This window comes from Arvicola amphibius, chromosome 3 (genome assembly GCF_903992535.2).
Source record: "Arvicola amphibius chromosome 3, mArvAmp1.2, whole genome shotgun sequence".
Lineage (NCBI taxonomy): Eukaryota > Metazoa > Chordata > Mammalia > Rodentia > Cricetidae > Arvicola > Arvicola amphibius.
Genome location: NC_052049.1, coordinates 33,661,394 through 33,682,990, shown reverse-complemented (window position 1 = coordinate 33,682,990; position 21,597 = coordinate 33,661,394). Strand labels below are relative to the sequence as shown.

The 21,597-nt window shown below is 41.1% G+C and overlaps 1 protein-coding gene across 1 annotated transcript in view; it reads right to left on the bottom strand.

Annotated features, from left to right (window-relative positions):
• Itga1 (integrin subunit alpha 1) overlaps positions 1–21,597 on the bottom strand; it is a 139,486-nt gene that overhangs the window by 104,045 nt on the left and 13,844 nt on the right. The window lies entirely within an intron of this gene.

Sequence of the window (21,597 nt, the reverse complement as noted above, 5' to 3'; positions counted from 1 at the left end):
GTGGAAGCTGAAGGTCGAGATTAGTGGGATATATCTACAAGTCTTAGAGCATCTGGGAATCCCAGAGGCAAGCCCAAAGTATAAAAGGTGGTGGCATATCCTTTAAAGCTTTCGAAGCTAGGAGCAGAATCCCAGAGGTTAGCCCCAAATACAAAAGGCAGTGGCATATTCTGCCTTTCGAAGCAAAGAGCTCTCACACAGCTTGAGTTTAGACTTCTGGTTCCCAGTGCCAAGACAGAATACATTTTTGCTCTTTAAAGTCACCGTGTTTTTGGTGATTTGATACAGTAACCCCAGGCAGTGAACACATTCAGAGAATAAACAGAAGGGCACAAATTCACAAAATGAACACATCCTTGGCCTGAGACCTACAAAAAAATCACTTGGAAGCTTCTTGGGTTTATTTCTTTTTAGAGTAGTGAGGTACCAACCAAGAGGCAAGCAACTTAATTTGAAAATAGACAAGGGATTTTATGAGGTATTTCTCCAGGGAAATTAACTCAAGTAGCCAAAAGCACATGCAAAGAATGCCTCCCTTTTCAAGCCATCAGAGAAAGCTGCATCAGAACCACAATGAGATCCCACTTCACTCCCAGTCAGACGGACACAAGAAAGTAAGAAGAAATTCATCAGAACATAAGCTTTGAAAATATGGGAAGTAGTTAAAAACTCATCCATGACTGGTAGGCATTTTAAAATGGCTCCCTTGCCATGGAAACCAGCCTGGTCATTTCTCACAAAGTTAAGCATAGAAATAATACACAACTCAGCCATTCTACTTTTACATATACTACTTCAAAGAATTGAAAATATGCTCCCAGAAACACTGGTTCATGATCGTTCATAACAACACTCTTCCCAACAGTTAAGTGGAGGAATACAAATGTCTGTCAGCTGATGAATGGATGGAAAATGTGATCTCTTTCTTTTAGAGAGATATCAGAATGTTATTCACATACACGAAAGAATGAAATCTTGACACAATACCACAAAATGAATGAGAATACCATAGTCAGAAGCTAGAAGCAAAATTCAGAACAATACACACAACTCTAAGTTTACAAGATATATGGAGTTGGTATGTTCATCGCAAGAGGAAGCAGATTTTTCCCATGTGGGTACCAGGTGATAAAGAGAAAGGGAAATGGGAGTGATTGCTTAAGAAGAATCCTTCTGTTAAGGGTAATAAAGTGTTCCATGGCAGAGCACAACGTTAAACAGTATCACTGAGTTGTCATTGTTTAAATGATAAAGTTTATGACTATTATACCATAGTAAAGATGTAGTGATATTTTATTTGTATTTTAATAAATAAAGCTTGCATGATGATCAGAGTGCAAAGCAGCCACACTGATCAGCCATACAAGTCAGGCAGTGGTGGTGCACGCCTTTAATCCCAGCACTAGAGAGGAATAAAGACAGGAGGACACAGGAGCTCATGGTCTCAGTCAGAGGTCAGTCTGCAGTCACACTGAGGACAGGGTTGCCCAGCCTTGGTAGAGGTAAGAACTCTCTAGCGGTTGGCTTCTTTGCTTTTCTGATCTTCAGCTTGAACCCCAATATCTGTCTCTGGGTTTTTAGTCATTGAGCTACACTAGATATGCTCAGTTAGCCCCCCAAAGCATGTAAACTGTGCTCTCTTTAAAATTAAATTCATTTTGATTTGAGGTAATATAGATTCATGTGCAGTTGTGACAAACAGTATCAGTGTCTTTAAGTCCTCTGAGTTTTCTCTTCAGGAATCTTCTATAATTTTTACCCCTAAAGTAGTACGAGCATAGAATTATTCCTCTGGTGGCTAATATAAGACTGCGTAATTGAGTATTCTGTAACTTTGACTTCCCGCCACTCACACTGGGAAAAAAAAATAAAGTGTTGTACTTGGTTACTCATTAGCTCACTAAGAGGGGCCAGCCTTCTAGTTATTTCGTCATTAATAAGAGACAAAGGAAGCAAACACAGAGGAGGATGGAAATTAAAATCTGAATGATTCCTATACATTTCATATGCATTTTTCACGTTTAAGTCATTTCTTATGTGTTGAATAACCATGTGGCTTAATGATTACTGTATGCACCCCTCCTCACAGTTTCTCTTTAACCCTTGAAACTTCGCACATCAGGGCTCAAAGCAGTCAGTTCACAGACTGTTTAGCAGGAGAGCGTAAGACGCATAGCGCTCTTAAGGCAGGGTGCGTTTTATTCAAGCTACAGGTTCTAGATGTGACCAATACACCAGCCATCTCCAGACAGAACATGCTAGTGGTACCTTTCGGGCTCATGAAATAAGTCGGCAAGTGTGATAATATGTGTAATTCTATTGCACTAGCACACAGTTAGAAACAACTTTGTCTACTTTGTGGGCAGGTAGGAAGAAAATTGACAGGCAGTTCTAAAGACACAATTCCATTTCCTCTTTTCATTTTCATAGTCTTTAATGACCCCTATCCACCAACTTCGATGTCACCATTCTGTCTCCTCTGGGATAGCTGAAATCCCAACCACAGGCTAAATACTGACCAAGGAAAGAATCATTTTATTGTTCGTGGGATTTGTCTTCATCGAGCTCATGGGATCAAAACTCAAACTACCAGAGGTCTCAAGGGTCAGCAGACTCAATTTTCGAAGGCTGGTATGTCAGAAAGTATTGCTATACGCTATAAGTGTCTACTCATAAATGGCTGTGACTTAAGTATCTGTGCTCAAGTCATGGCCCAGCACCGTTGTAAAATGAGTATTACGAAGACCTTTCACAGGACATTTGAAGATGCTTGTCTTCTCTAACATGAATGAAAATTTGATTTAGTCCCAAGCATAGTACCTTCTTTACGACTGGCTCTACATCTTAAGTATCTCTGGTTTCAGCCAAAGGTCTAATAGAATGTCTAAATAATGCATTTAGACCTGGTGTCCCATCTTGGACATTTTTTTTTCTACCTCCTAAACTTACCTAAACTTTGGAAGAATTTCAGGATAGTCAAGCCTCATTGAGAGATCTCACTTACCACTGGATTCAGTGAAGCTGGCTCTTTGGAATCTTTCTATAAGTATCTTTTAACTCAAGTGTGTCCATGAAGGAGCTCAGAGAAGTCTTTATTAAACTACCCAATTAGCCAGTTCCCTCAAATGGTAGGAAACTAAGGACTAAGCCATTGCGCTAACGTGTATAATGTGTGTGGCTAGTTTATTGATCACCCAAGGACAGAAAAGTACTTTCTTGCCTTTATTCTTTGTCCCCTCTCCTACACCAAGAAGTATGGGGAACAGCAATGAGCCCTCATCAAAAAGCATCATAGGATGTGAATGCAGCTCATGCAAGACAGAAAGATTGGCAGTGCTAAGCCTTTTACTGTTCAGCCATGTTTCTTCTGGGCAAGACCTCATTAGAGATGGAGACCAAAAAGGGGAGTAGATAGGAAGCCAAGACAAGTCACCGACTTCGGTCAACACCAGGCTAGGTTACTTAGCCAGGTGCTATTTAAAGACCTATGGCATAGTGAGGTGTTGTCAGGACAATTCTGCCTCTGCTTGTTCGAGGCAGTTACTAAGGCTGGAGCTCTGCATTTGAGATGAGCTAGCTCTGCTTGTCTCCCGGCTAAAACGGGGCCCTACATCAATGTGAGGAAGAGAAGGGGGAGCTGGCTGGAAGAGAGCTCAGATTCATTTTAGTTATCTCTGGGTTCCAGCAGTTTCAATAAGGAGCTACACAAATTGTTCATTCGCACTGTTGGCAGGAGCCTTCAGTGAGATGTAACATGTGAACAATATTTTGGGATCCTGATAGACACAGATGCTTTGTTGAACATATAGAGGACGAAAAGAGAACCGTATCCACATGGCAAATGCTCACATAGGCCCAGTGTCAGTCTTATTGCTGGCATGTAAAAATAGCAGAGCTTATGATAAAGGTAGATCCAAGGCATGCAACTCAACTATATAGCTTTAAGGTCAAGGCACAAACAAAGCCAAATAACAGCCCAAATAAAAAGACACGTCTGATTTCAAGGACTGTTAAGTCTTGATCAAATAAACTCTATACTGAGCGTGGAGAGAGATGAGCACATATTGAGGCTGCAGAATTTTGGGGACAGTAGCAAAATGAACAAAGTATTGAGCTAAGCATGTAATGAGTTCTTCCCATAAGTGATACACATGTTAAAAAAATAAACCAAGCAGAACACAAGGAAAATAGGCACTGTGCACAACACCATGTTAGTCTATGCTGTGTTCATCAATCATTGTCCTTGACACTAGTAACATATATATTACAGTGACATCATCTTCCACTTATGAATGAGTGACCCAATTCACCCATAGATAATAGGAAGTAGAAAGGAAGAGATTCTATTTCAGTAGAACCATTTTTATGTAGAATGGTGCATGGGGGACCTGTCTGAAATCATAACATTTTGAGGAATACAAGCTTGTGGAGTGAGAGCAGAGTTCCGAGTTGAGTCCATTGGACAGATTATAAGAAACACTGATCCAAACTAAAATCCCTCGGCAGTCTGGAATTGCAAACTATGGGCAGTCACACCTTCTTTTCCTGCTCTTGAGGATCACTCGAGTTTACTGACTCTAAGCCTGAATGTTTGCTACTGTATATAAACTTGTCAGGATCAGCCAACATGTGTATAATGTATAAAGCAGGACTGGTTGCTGACAGGATACATAACTGCTTCCATTTGGGTCAAATGGAAAAATACGCACTATATACACACAGCGGCATATTGATGCAAGGGGTGTATGACATGTCCATTTACTGACATAAATACTAAGCATTATACAGTTGGACCAGTTTCATCTTCTTAAGAAAGAGTAGAGAGTTTTAAACACAATCAACGACATTAAAATTGGAAAAGAAGAGGACATTGGACATTCTACCATTGTATGGTCTCAACAAAGCCAAGCCAATAAAAACTAAGATAATGACAATATTATATAATTTTACTCTTAATTTGATTGATATTTAGATCAATCATTAATATAATAGGTACATAATTTCAATATTTTCCTGCTTAGCAACTATCCCTTAATACTATGTACTCCCCTAGTCCCCCATATTTCCCAGCCTTCCTTGCAATTAGGTGGGGCTAAACGGGCTGCTTTGCCTTGGGGGATGTTGAACAGAGCTTGGACTGTGTGTACTCTAGCTTGGGCTGAAGCGTTTAGAAGTCCTTTCATCTTCCTCTTCCCCTTGTCTGTGACTTTGGGGTCGTATGTTTGCAATGGCACAGGAAACAGTGAAATCATCCAACCCACACTGTGCTGAGAAAAATGAGTGAAATACCCCTTGTTACGTTAAGCTACATTCTGGAGTCTTTGTGGTAACTAATGTCTTGAGCCTGTTGTTAATCTTGGGATAGGTGTCTGACTTTTAGACACTGGCCAAACAGAAAAATATAAAAATTTACAGCATCAAAATATTAAACTCTTAAGAGATTAGAAACCCCTTTAGTACTGGATGCTTCATAATAGTCGTATAGAGTGAATTGGTTTATGAAGCAATTATGACCCAAACAGGAGGGTGTGCACCCACCTCTATTTCTCATACTTTCTCGGGGCATAGGCATTTCATTGTTCTCTCTATCTCTCTCCACAGAAAAGAATAAAAAAATATTCTCAAAGAACATTGTGCAAAGCGAATGAGGCAAAGAGTAGCAAGGCTGAGTACACAGCCCCACCAGTTTGGCTCTTGCAGGAAATTCTTACAGCACAGTGAGATTCAAGAGCTGTCAGCTAAGCTGTGCCTAACTGTACTTCCCAGAAAACCTGTAAAACAGTCTTGAGATAGCAGACGGAAATCCTGCACTGGATCTTCCTGTTAAATTTCAAAATTGTTTTATCTTGTGCATGATGCATGCATGCAACACACACACACACACACACACACGCACGTGGGCGATAAACAAACATTAAAAGTTATTGGTCCAAATAAGCATGGATCTATATTAGAAAAGTCCTGGGGAAGTGCAATCTATTTCACAATATCAGTTCCATACTCTCATCCCAATGGAGCACATTTAGAGAGCTATAGTTTTTAACTCAGTATGCCACTATATAAATGTTCTTTTTCTTATCATAAGTTATTGTTCATCTCTACTGTTGGCAAACCACAGTTATATAAGACTGCTGATTTGTATAATTCTTTGTCGTTACAAAACCATTTCAGTTTCTCTGGGAGGAAGTTAATAATCTCTTTTTGGCCAGGACGTAGACTTTTAGAAGTAATACTCATTTTTTTTTCAAGTCAGGGTTTCTCTGTGTTGCCCTAGTTGCTCTGGAACTTGCTCTGTAGATCAGTCTGGCCTCAAAGTCAGAGATTCATCTGCCTCTGCCACATTTTACCTCTCCTTAAACAAGGAGGCCCTGCAAAACTGTGAGCATCTGTCTCTATGGCAACAGATTTAGCATTTGTTGAGTATATATCATGTACACAAGATGCTTACATAAGGAATTTTTGAAATTAAATCTTCCCTACATTTCACCTCATATAAAGAGGTCACATTCCCCTTTATAAGAGGCTGATAGTGGTTTAGTGAGGGCCAAAGTAGTAGCAAAATCCAGGTTTGGATCTGGCTTTCCGGAAACCAAGTCTAGGGTAGTTTCTTCCCAATCCCTTCCTTGTATTCAACTATTTTGGTATACTAAACTGCAAGTAGCTTTTAGGAGAAGTAAGGGAACCAAAACTGGGACAAAGAGCGCTGGAAAGATTAACATCTGAGTAGGTCTAAACTAGACTAAATGTTTAGAAGAATAAAATTCCTCAGATATGATTTCTTAGTGCATAGCCTCAAAGCTTTCAAATCTATCGCCCACAAGGGATTTTAAGTAGCATTGCACTGAGCCCAGATTGATGCAAGTTTATGGCCTCCGAGAGTGTCCATCTCTCTTTATATTAGGACATCAGTTCCGTCAAAGTGAGGGACCACAGCTGCGGTGTGACACCACTTGAAAATGTCTCTGCAAAGAAAACCCCCACCTGCTATAACCGGCCATAAAGCAAACATGTAAATGAACTCCCCCCCCACCCCTGTGCTGCTTGAATCCAAACACAAGTGAAATAACTCAGCACACTGCTTTCCAGAAACTCACTGGAAAAGAATTTTTCTATATGCTGTGGGTAGAAACTTCAGAGGAACTTTGGGAGGAAACCTGAAAATCAATGAGCTTAGAAAGTTAGTTGCTCTGCCCTCGGGATGTGGTCATTTGGCTCTTAGTTAATCTTCAGAATTTTGTCTCTAATGGAGCAATGTTTGTGATGGCTGGCGAGGAGTTTTATTGACAGTCCTTCCCAGGAGTGAGCTTAACTAACAAGCAATCAGATTAACAGTCACTGCTAGGGTTCCTACGGCTCTGAAGAGACACCATGACCACGGTCACTCTAATAAAGGGAAACATCTCATTCAGTTTCAGAGATTGAGGCCATCATCATCACGGAGGGGAGCAGGCAGATGTGGTGCTCACTACATCTTGATCAGAAGGCATCAAGAAGTGGACTGAGACACTGAGTGTGACTTGGGCATACCTGAGACCACAAAGTCTACCCCCACAGTGACATACTTCCTCCAACAAGATCATACCTACTCCGACAAAGCCACACCTCTTAATAATGCCACTCCCTGTGAGACTTTGGGGGTCAATTACATTTAAACTACCACATCACCCTCCTACCTCAAGAAGAATGGAAGTTTCTGGAGCATCTAGCTAGTCACATGAAGGCAACATGAAAACTGTATGCCATGGCTTGAAATAATTCCTTTGGATTAAAAAAATAACATGAACTTCTTGGGTGAAGCAAATTTAGACATTATTGATAGACTTTAAGATATTTTTAATTATTATCCTTTCAAGGAAAAATTCTCTTTATTTGAAAGCACAGATATGAGTTTAATTGACGCTCGCAGAAAAGTGGCCTTTGCAAGCTGACAAATATGCTCAGCCTTCAAGGAGATTTCTTGAGAGCTAGGGAGATTTTAGACCTACAGGTCTGAACAAGGCTTTTAACTAATGTCATTAGCCTTGAAAATTAACAACTGCAGAGTCAGTTTTAACACAGAAATCGGTGGCATCAATGTCCAGATGGAGGAACTGAGATCAGCATTAGAGACATCAAGCCCAGATACTCTCATTCTAGAGCCTTCACCTTTGGACACTAGCTTCCTAGATGTTGTCCTCCAGCCTAAGAAATTTGGGGGAGTCTAGTTTTTGTTAGTGATATATTTTCAATAAATCACGCCCAGTTTGTCAAGATCATGATGTTAGTGCTAATAATCTTTTTATGTAAAGAAAGCTTTGTATTATTTAACGGTACCATAAACACAACTAATGCAGCAGAGAGCTATTACAATTAGGTACCTCCTTGGAGTATCTTTTATTTAAAAAAAAATAAAGACAGGTTCCCATTATATATTACTATGTATCTCTGACTGGTCTGGAACTTAGTCTGTACACCAGGCTGGGCTCAAACTCACAGAGATCTGCCTGACTCTGCCTCCCAAGAGCTGGGATGACCTATGAGTAATGTATTTAAGAATCAGTGATTGCTAACTAGGCAGTCATTTACATTCAAAGCTATTACTGAACGCTTAGCTCTGTTTTCCTGCCATGGGGAAGGGCATCTCTTCTCTTTCAGCCAAGGCTCTGAAACTAGAGCCAAGTGAAATTCAGGAATACACTTACCAGTGTTTCCTCTAGGATTCTCCTAGGCAAAAGTCTCTCCTGCCCATGCCAATAGCGGTCAAATGGGTAAGTCAAAAAATGAGCCGGGTGGTGGTGGCGCACGCCTTTAATCCCAGCACTCGGGAAGCAGAGGCAGGTGGATCTCTGTGAGTTCGAGGCCAGCCTGGTCTACAAGAGCTAGTTCCAGGACAGGCTCTAAAAAAGCTGCAGAGAAACCCTGTCTCAAAAAAACCAAAAAAAGAAAAAAGAAAAAAAAAAATGAGTAAGTGCATGTAGGGATTCTACCTGGGTAAAATTCTACCCAGGTGGATTTTAATTTCACATAAACAGAGGGTTTTTAGAATTACATATCGTATTCACTGTTTCTCCAATCCAGGCCTTAAAAAAATCTAGCAAATATAGGAAGGTAGGAAAAAAAATACTTGTTACAGGCTTTGTATTGTTAAATTGGGACCATCTCTAATGACTTAACGTGTGTGTGTGTGTGTGTGTGTGTGTGTGTGTTTGTGTACATGAGTACTCATCACAGATATGGAGGTCAGAGGTCAGCTTTTGGGGGTCCGTTCTTTCCTTCTAGCATGTGTGTTCCCAGAGTCAGACTCTTGGGCAGTCAGACATGGTAGCAAACACCTTCATTGTACTCTCAGGGCTTCCGTGTTGCTTCTTCTAACTTTATAGTTTATTTTTGGAGAGTAAAAATCTCAGCAGACCTTGATCTTTTAGAATAAATATTTGTGTACTACTCTGATTAACATTTGATATCCAACAGGAAATGTGGACATGTTTGCTGGCCGAGTCTTCTCCAAACTGTGCTTAAATTTAGCCAGCTGGATTGGAAGACAATATTCAGGTTCACAACACATGTGTGTTGGGAGTCAGGAGTCGGGAAGCTCAGAACTGCCTCCCTCTTCCCCGGCGGGCGACCATTTCCTTTGGGCCCTGAAGTCAGCTGGGCAGGAGCAGAGCTGAGAGATGCATGTGACCTGGGCTGACCCCAAGAAGAGCTGAGACTCCGGAGCAAGGCATTTCCTGAGCTTCCTGCACTTCCTTCCTGATGCTTCAGATTAATGTCAAATTCCTCACCCAGATGTCCCCATGCTAATAACCTAAGAAGGCAATTGACTCTGAGTATCTAAATGCGACACCACTTAACAATCTACCAAAAGAAGCAGCTATTGTTGGTGGACCAGGTACTACTTCTAACTTGTGATAAGGGGAGTCAGATTTAATGCAAGTATTCAGAAAAATCATATTAAAGTGATGGGGGAAGCTCTGTTAACCAATCATCTTTAAGAAGTGGAACCTAGTTAAGGCGTGGCTACCTGGAGCCTAGGAAGAAAAACTGGGAGGGTCCAGGTGCTCTCTCTCTCTGGGTGATTCCCGCCTGACACAGCGGAACTTGGATTTCCCATTCTTGTAGCGTGAGTTTCCCCTTATAATAAGTAAAAATATAATTGTTTATCTTTAAGCTAGCCTGGTTATTTCCCGAATCGAGTTAACTTTTATATTAAAGGAAAAGTAGTTTTATATTAGATATTAGGCTAATTTACCTGGCTGGATAATTTATATTTTCTAAACAGGTACAAAGCCTGCGCTCAGACTGGCCTCAGCCACTAATTCAGCATATTGTCTAGACCATATTGTCTAGCAGGTGACTGTACTGGATCTGGACGTGCTGGTCTGGCAGCAGGGTTCTAACACCAGGACAATATATGATGAACGTCCCCAACACAGGACAGTGCCTGTCCTCGGAAAGGCATTTAGTAAGTATTCTCTAAGTTTTACTGTTGTGAAGTGGTAGGTGACCGTTTCGTTTGGATTTGTTTTCTCAGTATCTACACACTTCTTAGTCATGTTTGGAGACAAAATGTAAAGCTGTGGCATAGAAGGAGATATAGACTATAAAGGAGAGAGCCAGTTTCTCTCCTCCCTCCTGGACCATGGAAAGAGGGTGTATGAACTCTGGAAGGCCAGTCTGATGTTTGCAACTGTTAGCAATTGCTCTCAGAGGCTCTGGCTTAGTTCTAAGCGCAAAAGATTAGTGATGGGTGAATTAAGGTGGTGATTCCCACACAGATAATGTCAGTAGCAGAGTTCTATGTTTTCTTCTCTTTTTTCCTATCGCAGCTTCCTCTTCCTCCAATGTTCCTTTAATATTTACACTACCAGGGTAGATTTCCACATGCAACTAAGAAGTGGGGAAAGAATTATGATTTGTTTCTGACTTACCCATGGCTGAAATATCCAAGGAAGGATACAAAAAAGTAAGACAACATTCAGATAATAAACAGGTGCCCTAAGAATTGTTCACATGAAGAGAAAGTAACTACCATCTAATGTAAGAATTAACATTAATATTATTTGACTGAATTTAATGATGGATCAAGGCTGATAAAGAATTCATCTTTATACCATGGTGCTGCAAGGCTTCTATTGTTCAACTCCGTGGTTCCTGAGGGCCAGAGCCAACTCTTAAGAGCACTCTGTTCTCAGTAGCATCTGATGGGCTATTATTCCCAACTCACAACTCAGAGGTCTTCTGCCGTGTCCGTCATATATGCTCATATATTCACCAAAGTGAGCTTTCTTGCTTCCGTTCTCTGTGCTATGGGGTGATACATGCTTATGGAGCATACTACAAAGATAGGAAGTCAGCCCATCTCTACCTCAGTGTAACCAACTCTCATGGAGACTGTCTGTGCTTCTGGTCTGAACACCTTTGGTGGGGTACTTTAGTGAGGATTTATGACAAGAGGCACAATGTACTTTCTGGGTCGCATTCCCATGGCTACTGTGATACCTAGATTATACATGTGATTTTAAAAAGGCAACAGAAGGAACAAAACTAAGTTAATTAAACTCTTAAGTTTCCATGTATTTTTTTTATGAATATGGTTACAAATTCCTTGCCAATCTGAGGAAACTTTTATTGTTTTTCTGTTTATAAATAAAAGTTCATGACATTGAACTTGAGGATTGTAATGACAATATGACTTGCCAGCATTTATATAGCTGCAGCCAATGTTCTCACCACACCAGCTTAGCAGAGAAACATTCAAGGGCAGGACCAGTGCCAATAACCACCTTTTCACAAGATTCTAACCAGTTCTGTATCTTCCTGCTCTCAACAATATTGGTAACCATCCTATACCATGAAAACATATTATAATCTTCTATATTATTGCATTCTCAAAATATTATAAGTTCCCTCTTTTGAGGAATAGAAGTTTGTTTCTCTGTGTCTCTGTCTCTGTCTCTCTCTCTCTCTCACACACACACACACACACAATCCTTCTATTGTAACTCACATATACAGTAAAAAGTCATCATTATTTATAAACTTACTAGTATTACTCTTGTAAAGATGCTATAGCAAATTCAATAACGCCTAGAAGTAGCCAAATCCTATAAATGGTATTAAAGTAGTCTCCTCTCTCCAATTGTTTAAAGTTGCTTGTCTACAGTGCTTACATCCGTTTTCCTTCCCTAGCCAGCAAAGGTAGTTCACACTGGGGCCACACAGAACATTAAAGCCAAATGACCTTCTAGGGGATGACACTTCCCAGGTCTGCCTGGGACACAGTTAAGAAGCAGTTGCAGAGCTTGCAGTCTGTGTAGACGCCTAGGCTCCTTTGCCCAAATAGTCTACTTCACTTGAGAGTAAGCTTTAGGCATTAGTATGATGGGAAACTCTGTATGTAATTGGTACAGTCCACTTGGAGAAATCACTAGCCAACTGCCAAGAATACTGCAATCAAAATAAAGATGCATGTTTCCCCATTGCCTGTTTCTTTGGGGAAGTGGGCAGAGATGACAGGGAGGAAAATAACAAAAAGACAGTGCCCTGCAACTTGGCAAGTCATTGGAATGTGGCAAACTATTTAAAAAAAAAATAGCCGGGAACCTCAAGATTTTAGTGTGTCTACTGACAACGGGTTTAAACAAATTTCTTCATAATATTCAAGTTTAAATGCCCCTCCTCCCCAATAAGTTTGGAAATATGGGAGTGTTTGGCAAAACATTCCAAGTCAGTGACCCCCCAGCCCTGGAATTTTCTCCTAGCAGGCCGTACTTTAGCAGCCAGCCAAACCCAAAGCTTGGCAGCTCTTGATATATGGTACAAAACAGATTGTTTTTTAAGCCTAAGTCAGTCAAATTTTATTTTACACAGCTTGTAAAAATAACCCATGATTATTGTTACTGCTCCAAGCCAAGTCAGTGGAGCCTACAGGACTATGACACCAAGAGCCCTCTTTACAGTACCCACCCCTACCCAGATGGTGGTAGCATCCTTTACTCATAATGATGGACCCTAGCCACAGACCAGTGATCCTACAGCAGCCCACCTAAAGGTAGGGATGCTCAGGTGTCAGAGGACCAAGTCACAGCTCCCACTAGTGACTAAGGTGGCAGTAGCCAAATGGTCCCATTTCTGTTTCTTTGTCTAAGCTTGTACACAACCCCAAAGCAGCCCTGGGCAACATCCCCTCTGTCACAGGCTATGATCCAATGATCTACTTCACTTAAAAGCTGCTTTGTTATTAAACCTGTAGCAAAGCTCTCTCTCACCTTTTTCTGATAACCTACAACCCAATTCTTCCTATAGTCTTTTTTTATCATAAACCTGACTGGAGTGTATGACCTTCTCCCTGTTCTGTGACACTTGTACTCTGATATCATGCCCACCCCTGGGGATAGCCACCAACTGGCAGGAGGTCACCACAGCTCCCATCTTGCTACTGCCTATTCATTTTTTAAAGATTTATGTGTGTGTGTGTAAAGATTTACGCGTGCACAAGTGTCTCCAGAAATCAGAAGAGGGAGTCAATTCCCCTGAAGTTGGAATTACATTGTGAGCTGCCTGATGTGGGTGCTGGGAATATAACTTTAGGCCCCTGAAAGAGCATCAGACTTTTTAACTGCTGAACCATCTCACCGATCCTCACCCTCTTATTCATTCTGTAGCAGAAGAGAGCAGAACAAGCCACAAACAAAGAGATGATTTCCTGAAATCAGCATCTAAAAGCATGACCTTCTGATGCGACATGACAGTCACAGCTCAGTTCTCAAACACCCTGAGAATGGCATAGGTGACAGTCTGGCATCAGCGGCTTAATCAGAAACGCAATGTTGTTGCAAATGCTAATACCTGTCTTTTGTATCTGTAGCAAATAGTATTATTTTGTAACTTTTGGTGGGCTGTATCCTTTCCAGGGTACCAAACATAAAACTGAGTTTTGTTACTTTGTTGTTTCCAATTCACCTACAGGAAGGTGTGATGCAAATCTAAGTGCTCTAAATGTACAAGCATTGTAAGAAGTCCTTTTCCTGCTCACACTATTTCCCATTTATTTTCTGTGACATGGGCACATATATAAGGGTGAAAACTGTCAGAGTATATAGGAAAATATTACATCCACTAAGTCCTATTAAGTTGTAGGAAAGGAGTTAGGCTGGGAGGGAACTATGTATATTTTATTGCTTTTGTGAGAATTTATGTCCATGTTTGATGAGACAGTTCCTCCACCTCCTCTTGTTATTTATCCTCCTCTTGTTTGAGATAGGATCTTTATGTAGTTCTGGCTGCCCTGAAACTCAATGTGTAGACCAGGCTGGCTTCAAACTCAGACATTCCCTAGACTCCACATCCCAAACACTGGGATTAAAGGTGTGTGCCAGAATGGCCCTGGCCGGTTATTTTTATCTTGATCCCTCTTCCATAGTTCCTCACAGGAATCTCCTCCTTTTCACTTCAGGTAGGGAATAAGTACCTTTTAGAAACGGGCACCGGAAGAACTGTTCACAGCTCACTCCTTCTGGGACAGTACACCCTCTGGAGAAAACATCCTTCTCTTCTGCCACTCTCATCTCGCGTTGACCATTTAATGAAATATGTGATGCAAGCAGACATAAGTTTGTCAAAGATGTTTTACTAAATTTTACAACTAGGGACCAAATGATAAATGAGGAGATAAGAAAGGCCCCAGTGGGTCTTCCTTTTGTCCATCCTGAAATCCTTCCGTAGGTCTACAAAGGCTGTCTGTCTTTTCTTGCTTCCTGATTTCCATCCTCAGTTTGTTTCCAGAAAAGCCCAAGGTGGTAACTCTCATCCACTCTATCTTTGGTATATTTTTCCTCTCCTCTCCTCTCCTCTCCTCTCCTCTCCTCTCCTCTCCTCTCCTCTCCTCTCCTCTCCTCTCCTCTCCTCCCCTCCCCTCCCCTCTCCTCCTCTCCCTTCCCCTCCCCTCTCTTCTCCTCTCCTCTGCTCTCCTCCCCTCTCCCCTCCTTTTCTTTTCTAACAAGAGTACCTGTCAAAAATAGTATCTTAGACTTATCAGCAAACTTATTGTTTGCTGCACTGCAGAGAAACAAGCCAAACTCCTGGTTCTAATTCAGCATTCTCCTGTGATTCGCAAGGCAGTAACAGAGAGGATAATAATATCACGGATACCAACAAAGGCTCCAGAATTGCCCAAAGTCCTCTCAGTACTTCCCACCAGACTTTAACAACTTTCTCTTATCTCTAGGGTGGGAATTGATGTAATACCCCCCTTTCCATGTCTTTTCTTCTAAGTTTGTTAATTACACTATAAATATGTAATATGCAGAGGAACTAAAGGCTAAAGGACCACACCTTAAACAAATTATTAAAGGAACGCTGAGGGGATTTAAAAGGAGAATGCTCTCAACTCCCCATCTTTGCCTCATCTCTAGAGAGCAATGCGAGATGGCCTTGGGCTTCCACATCCTTGTAGTTTCGGGTCTGGCAACAAGTCCTCCGGAAGGCAGCCTGGGTTAGCGACCTGTCTGGGCCCCCACATTCCTGGCTGACAGGTCTTTGTTTTGCTCTGGAAGGAAGGGACTGTGCTGTCTTTACTTTGGACCTGTGGAGGCTCACAGTGTACTGACACACAGTAGGCACTTGGTAAGTGGCTTGGGAAATAGGCAGGCAGGTTTCAGAAATAGAATGGAAAACATGCCTTTGAGTGTCACTTATGATGCTCAGAGAGAACTATCCTCCCACAAGATGAAGAATAGTTGGCGAATAGGAGGGCTTAAAGCCCAATAAAATCCTGAATTCTGTCTCATTTCCTTAGCCCATCCAGTAAACTCCTAATATGTGCTGGTGGCAAGGACACACATTTGAAATTGGAATGGGATAAATCAAACAGGAATGCAGACATTCTGAAAACCTGTTTGTGTGACTTTGAGCATGTGACGAGCCTGCTTGGCCTCAGATTATACCTGCTGTTCAGAGGTCCTTTCAGATTCAACCAGTTATGATGCTAAAAGGCTGGGCACGGTCTACTGAAGTATATTTTAGTCTTTCTCTCCTTGCCCTCTTTAAAAACACTCTTACACATACTTGCAGAAGAAAAATAAGCTATAAATTACAGTGGCAAGATCAAATGAGCTGAAACGCAAGGTTAATGTTTTATATCCACAGAGCAATCTTTCACAGTGGTGTCAAGCAGAAAGTTCTGGTCAGTGTTTACACGAGGGCCTGATGAAAAATTCCAGACCTAAAACGTCTGCAACTGAGACTTGAACTCAGAAGGACCTCCTGCCTCTGAACACATTTCATGACTAGAATTCTACTGCAATTGTTCTCCTAAAAAACAATCCAGCTTCCAATATGCATTTGAATTTTCTTATGAAGACTCTGGTGGTATTGGAAAAACCCTGGCTGTTTGAGACTGTCATCCTATCCATGACACTATCCAGGTACTCAGCAACAGAGTACTTGCTTAGGAAGGAGGCCTTGGGTTTGCTCCCTGGCACTGCAAACATCATCATCATCATCATCATCATCATCATCATCATCATCATCATCACCATCACCATCACCAATTTATAGACAAATCATTTTGAATAACATTGTAGTTTCTTGACTTCTTTGACAGAATAAGCTCATGTTAAGTCAGTCTTTTCCTCACTGGGAACGCTAGCTGCTATCCCACAGAAGGGTCTGCAGGCCCTAGAAAAAGATTAATTAACCCTTTGCATATCTCTCTTTTTTTTAATTTTTTTAAATTTTTTTATTTTTTGGTTTTTCGAGACAGGGTTTCTCTGTAGCTTTTGGAGCCTGTCCTGGAACTAGCTCTTGTAGACCAGGCTGGTCTCAAACTCACAGAGATCCGCCTGCCTCTGCCTCCCGAGTGCTGGGATTAAAGGCGTGCGCCACCACCGCCCGGCTGCATATCGCTTTTGATAGGGCCTCAGGACTCACCTGGGCTGTAGTGGTCACTTCTAGCAGGCATTTTTCCTTCTCTGTAAGCCTGGCCATTTGTGGAAATTGTTTTCCAGTATCTAATTTGCATATACATGTATCACAAATGCAGCTATGAAGACCTTTAGTAAATGAATGTGTTAAAGTTATTATGTTTTGTGATAAGTTTAGGGGCTGGAGAGCTCACTTGGCGGGGTGGGGGGGTGGAGATGGCTTTGCAAGCAGCAGGGCCTGGGTTTGACCCCAGATTTCAAACCATAAAAGCCCAGTGTAGTGACATCTTGTATTTGAGCCCTGGAGAGGTAGAGACAAAGACATTTTTGGGATTCCTTGGCCAGCCAAGCCTTACCTCTTTGGCAAGTTGCAGGTCAAAAGAGACCTTTTCTAAAATAATTTTTTTTAAAAAAGTGCTGTGCCTAAGAAACTACACCAAAGCTTGCCCGGCCCTCACAGGCACAGGTGCCCACAGGCCCACCTGTATGCACACACAGAGATGCTAAGTTTCAAAACTGAAACAAGCTTGCTAACTTCCTGTCAGCCTGGAGGGGCTTGCTTCTGTACAAATTTTCTATACACTTTCTAATGCTCAGTTATGTTTTAGACAGAAAAAAATCATAGGATTGAACTGCTGATCTTTCAATAGATTGCATAGTGGAAAAGAGATAAATTTAATAAATGTAAGCTCGTTATATAATATAGTTATTACCTCATTAGTTTTGCTCTAGACACAGACATGACAAATACCCAAAAGACAACTGGGGAACAGAATTGGCATTCTTATGCACTTCAATGAAACAGTTATATAGGGTACATTTTACATTCACTGGTTGTGATTTAGGTCATTAAGTCCCTAATTTTTCTCATATGAAAACGATGATAAAAATCTTTTTCAAAAGGTTCTTGGAGAACTAAGGCATTTTAAAGCCCTCATCAGAGGACCTGAGATTTAAAGACAGAGCTACTCCATCCCTGGAATGGGGGCAGTGAAATCAATCTGTGCACAGCAGGCATGGGGCCTCTAGCTCAGATTTCTGTTGTATTTGCAGCCTGCTAGATGCTGCAACTGCCTCAATATTGGCAAGTATGTCACTCAGATCAAAATAGTCCCAAGTCCTCCAATTCTCTGACATTATAGAAAACAGGCATTCTCATTAAATTAGCATCCTAAAAATAGTTGGAATGTGGGCAATCAATCTTAATGGATAATGAAAGAGCAAGTAGTCAGACAACTCAACAAATGTTTAAATTAAACATTCTAACACAATCCAATGATATGATAATTTGATATCTAAATGCCTAGGAATGAGGCTATGATTGTAGTCTTGTCTCCTAAGCCACTGTTTCTCTAGGAGCACAAAACAGCAATTTCTAAACCTACAAGTGTCTCAGGTGTTTTTGTAGGGTTCACTCAAACCAGGGTGCCAAGGCAACATATTTAATGTTAAATAAAATGGATTTGGCCAGAACTTCCAAGAACTTATGAAATGTTCCTAAACGTACCTCTATTATTTTCTACAATGCATTCATGACAACTGGCAGTCTCAGCACTATAGAAGAGTATATAAGAAATGTATGGATCGACTCCAAAAGTGTTGAAGATGGGCACTTGCCATCCACAAACATGTGATTCCTTATGTCAAATTAAACACATCTACTTCATTCATCAGTAAACTTGCTTTCATCTTTAAATTATATGTACACCAAAAATTGTTTAACAATAAAGGTATTAGTAGATGTTTGACTTACATGCTAATCTCTACATGTACAGAAAACATGGAAGCAGTCTGGGAATCTGTTTCAGAGCACATGCAATCAAGGTGCCGAATCTTGTTCACAGGACAGGGCTTAAAGCGCTGTACGAATGGCAAGGAAACTATTCTGCTGAGGATTTTTTAACCTAACCCGAAATGCAGCTAATTTTCGAGATAAGATCTTGCTATGTTGTTGAGGTTAGCCTAGAACTCATCATCCTCCTGCCTCAGCCTTCTGAAGGCTAGGTAATAGGAAGGAATATGCCACCCTGGATTAGCGGTTCTTTTTAGTCATGTATTCGAGTTCTTCACTTTAGGTGGTTCTCATTGCTCGTTTTAGAGGCAAATATGTCAATAAAATTGTAGGCCAATTCAAATAAAACATCAAAGCAAGTACTTTCTACTCTTATGATAAAAATAAAACTTGGCAAAAATTCTTCCACAGGTCTAACATAGATGCAAAAAATTTTAAGATACCTATTATACTAGGCAGCATGAGGTCATGGGCAGCAACTAATGTCTTGGCCTGAATTAGAGCTTACAGTAGTGGTTCTCAGCCTTCCTAATGCAACGACACTTTAATGCGGCTCCTCATGTTGTACTGACTCCCAACCATAAAATTACTTTCTTCATTACTTCTTAACTGTGATCTTACTACTGTTATGAATTGTAATGCAAATATCTGTGTTTTCTGCAAGTCCTAGGTGACCCCTGTGAATGGGCCACTCAACTCCCAAAGGGGCCATGACCCTTTGCTGAACAGTTGAGGACTCTGGCTTATAGCTTGTTAATGCTTGCTTGCACTAAACATAGAATAATAAAAACAACTTTTAGTAAATTAAATCAGAACATCCCAATACTTTTTTAAGAAACAGCTCTACAAGACTGATGAGGGAAGACCTCACTGAGGCCCCAACCTCAAACAGAAAGAACACTCCAGGTGTCCCGTACACTTCAATCTGAACTAAACTATTTCTCCTTCCAAGTCAGCTTCTCTTACCTCCTATTTGAACTGTTTCTTCATTCTAGCACTGGGAGAATCTGAAGTTTATCTTTAGAGCCTACTTTTGTAACTCTGAAAAACCTGCAGCCCAGGTCACATCCTTGCATCCCGACTGTGAGCTGTGCTGCATGGTCACGGCTTTCGTGCCTCTCCTTTCTTTACTACAAACCATTCTGAGCAGTCTTCCTGTTTACACTCCTGTCTCTTTCTGCCCGTCCTAGATGGAGCTGAGCGGTGGCTATTTGTAAAACAGTTCACTTCCATCCGTCTGCTTGGCTCCCGTTCTGGTGCATCCAGACTCCTTTCTGCGACACGTCTATACCTGCCTGCCCTTCAGTCGCTCCATGTCTCAAGTCTCTCTCTGTCTCCCTGTCTCTGTCTCTCTGTCTCTCTGTCTCTCTGTCTCTCTGTCTCTCTGTCTCTCTGTCTCTCTCTCTCTCTCTGGTTTTTCGAGACAGGGTTTCTCTGTGGTTTTGGAGCCTGTCCTGGAACTAGCTCTTGTAGACCAGGCCAGTCACGAACTCACAGAGATCCACCTGCCTCTGCCTCCCGATTGCTGGGATTAAAGGCGAGAGCCATCACATCTAAGGTTAAGGCGCTTCTGTTCTTTCTAATGACCAGCAGGCAAAATTTCCGAAGATTTAAGTTCCACTCTGATTTTTAGAAAAGTCAATGATAATTAATAGTTTTAAATTTAATTTGCTTTTATCATTATTTTTGTATTTGTTCCTATGGTATAGTATGAATTATACTTTGGACAGAAACATAAAATGTGAATATAAAAAAAGAAGCCGTTTGTGGGTGGCGGTGGTGCATGCCTTTGTTCCTAGCACTCAAGAGGTAGGAGGATCTCTTGAGTTCAAGTTCAGCTTGGTCTAGAGAGTAAGTCCCGGGACATCCAGGGCTACACAGAGTAACCCTGTCTTGAAAATAATAATAATAAATTAATTAATTAAAAAAATAAGTGTTACATTTCCTATATACTTTATATACATAAAAACTGGCGTTTACCTAGAGGTCTTATAGACACATTAGAACACTCTATTGACCTTAAATCTGGAAACCCAGTCTAACTTCCTAATTCTGCTTTGAAAGGCTATCCTTGACATTTGTATCAGATTTTATTCCACACAGCAATCACCTGGAGACGCTGCTACAAGTTAATACTGGTTCTGAGCTGAGCATTGGATTCAAGATTCTAACAAGTCTGCAACAAGTACTGTTTGGTCTCCCAAACAGTAAGTTCCGAATCAACCTCTCATACAAATAATAAGTTCTGAATCAGCTTATCAGCCCCAAAGCCTACTGCAACCCTCTGGGTGATTTTTCTTTAAGACGCAGCCCCAGCTGTCCTTGATCTCAGAGACCCACCTGCCTCTGCCAACCAGGCACCGAGATTAAAAGCACAGGCTACCACACCCAGCTTATCTCAGTAATTGGCAGAAACGATGACTTCTCACCCACTTCCAGGGGTGAAAGGCTGTTTAGTTGCTCTGGGCTGCAGCTTAGGCACTAAGGGTTCCCAACGACAAGCTACGGCCACGCGATGTGAACTTTTGCTCTAGAAATGTACTCACGGGTTTCTTAGACTTCATTTTAGCACTAGAGATATTACAGCAGTAATTCATGTCCTGATATCAGGATCCGTTACCAACCAGGCCCTAAATATAAGACTGTAATGACTTTCTCTCTCTATTCCTATTAAGTTATTTTACTTACAAGTCTTAATATTAAAGCTAATTATTAAGATGAAATGACAACCTGAGTTATTTTTAGAAGGTAAAGATAGATCATGATTGTACCAGTTCTTACCATCATAGGAAAAATCTAAACAAGTTAACAAGTTTATTGAACTTATTATAACCCCAAACGTGTTTATACCACAAAGCCCACAGATTAACAATAACTTAACTTTACATGACTCAGGCATCG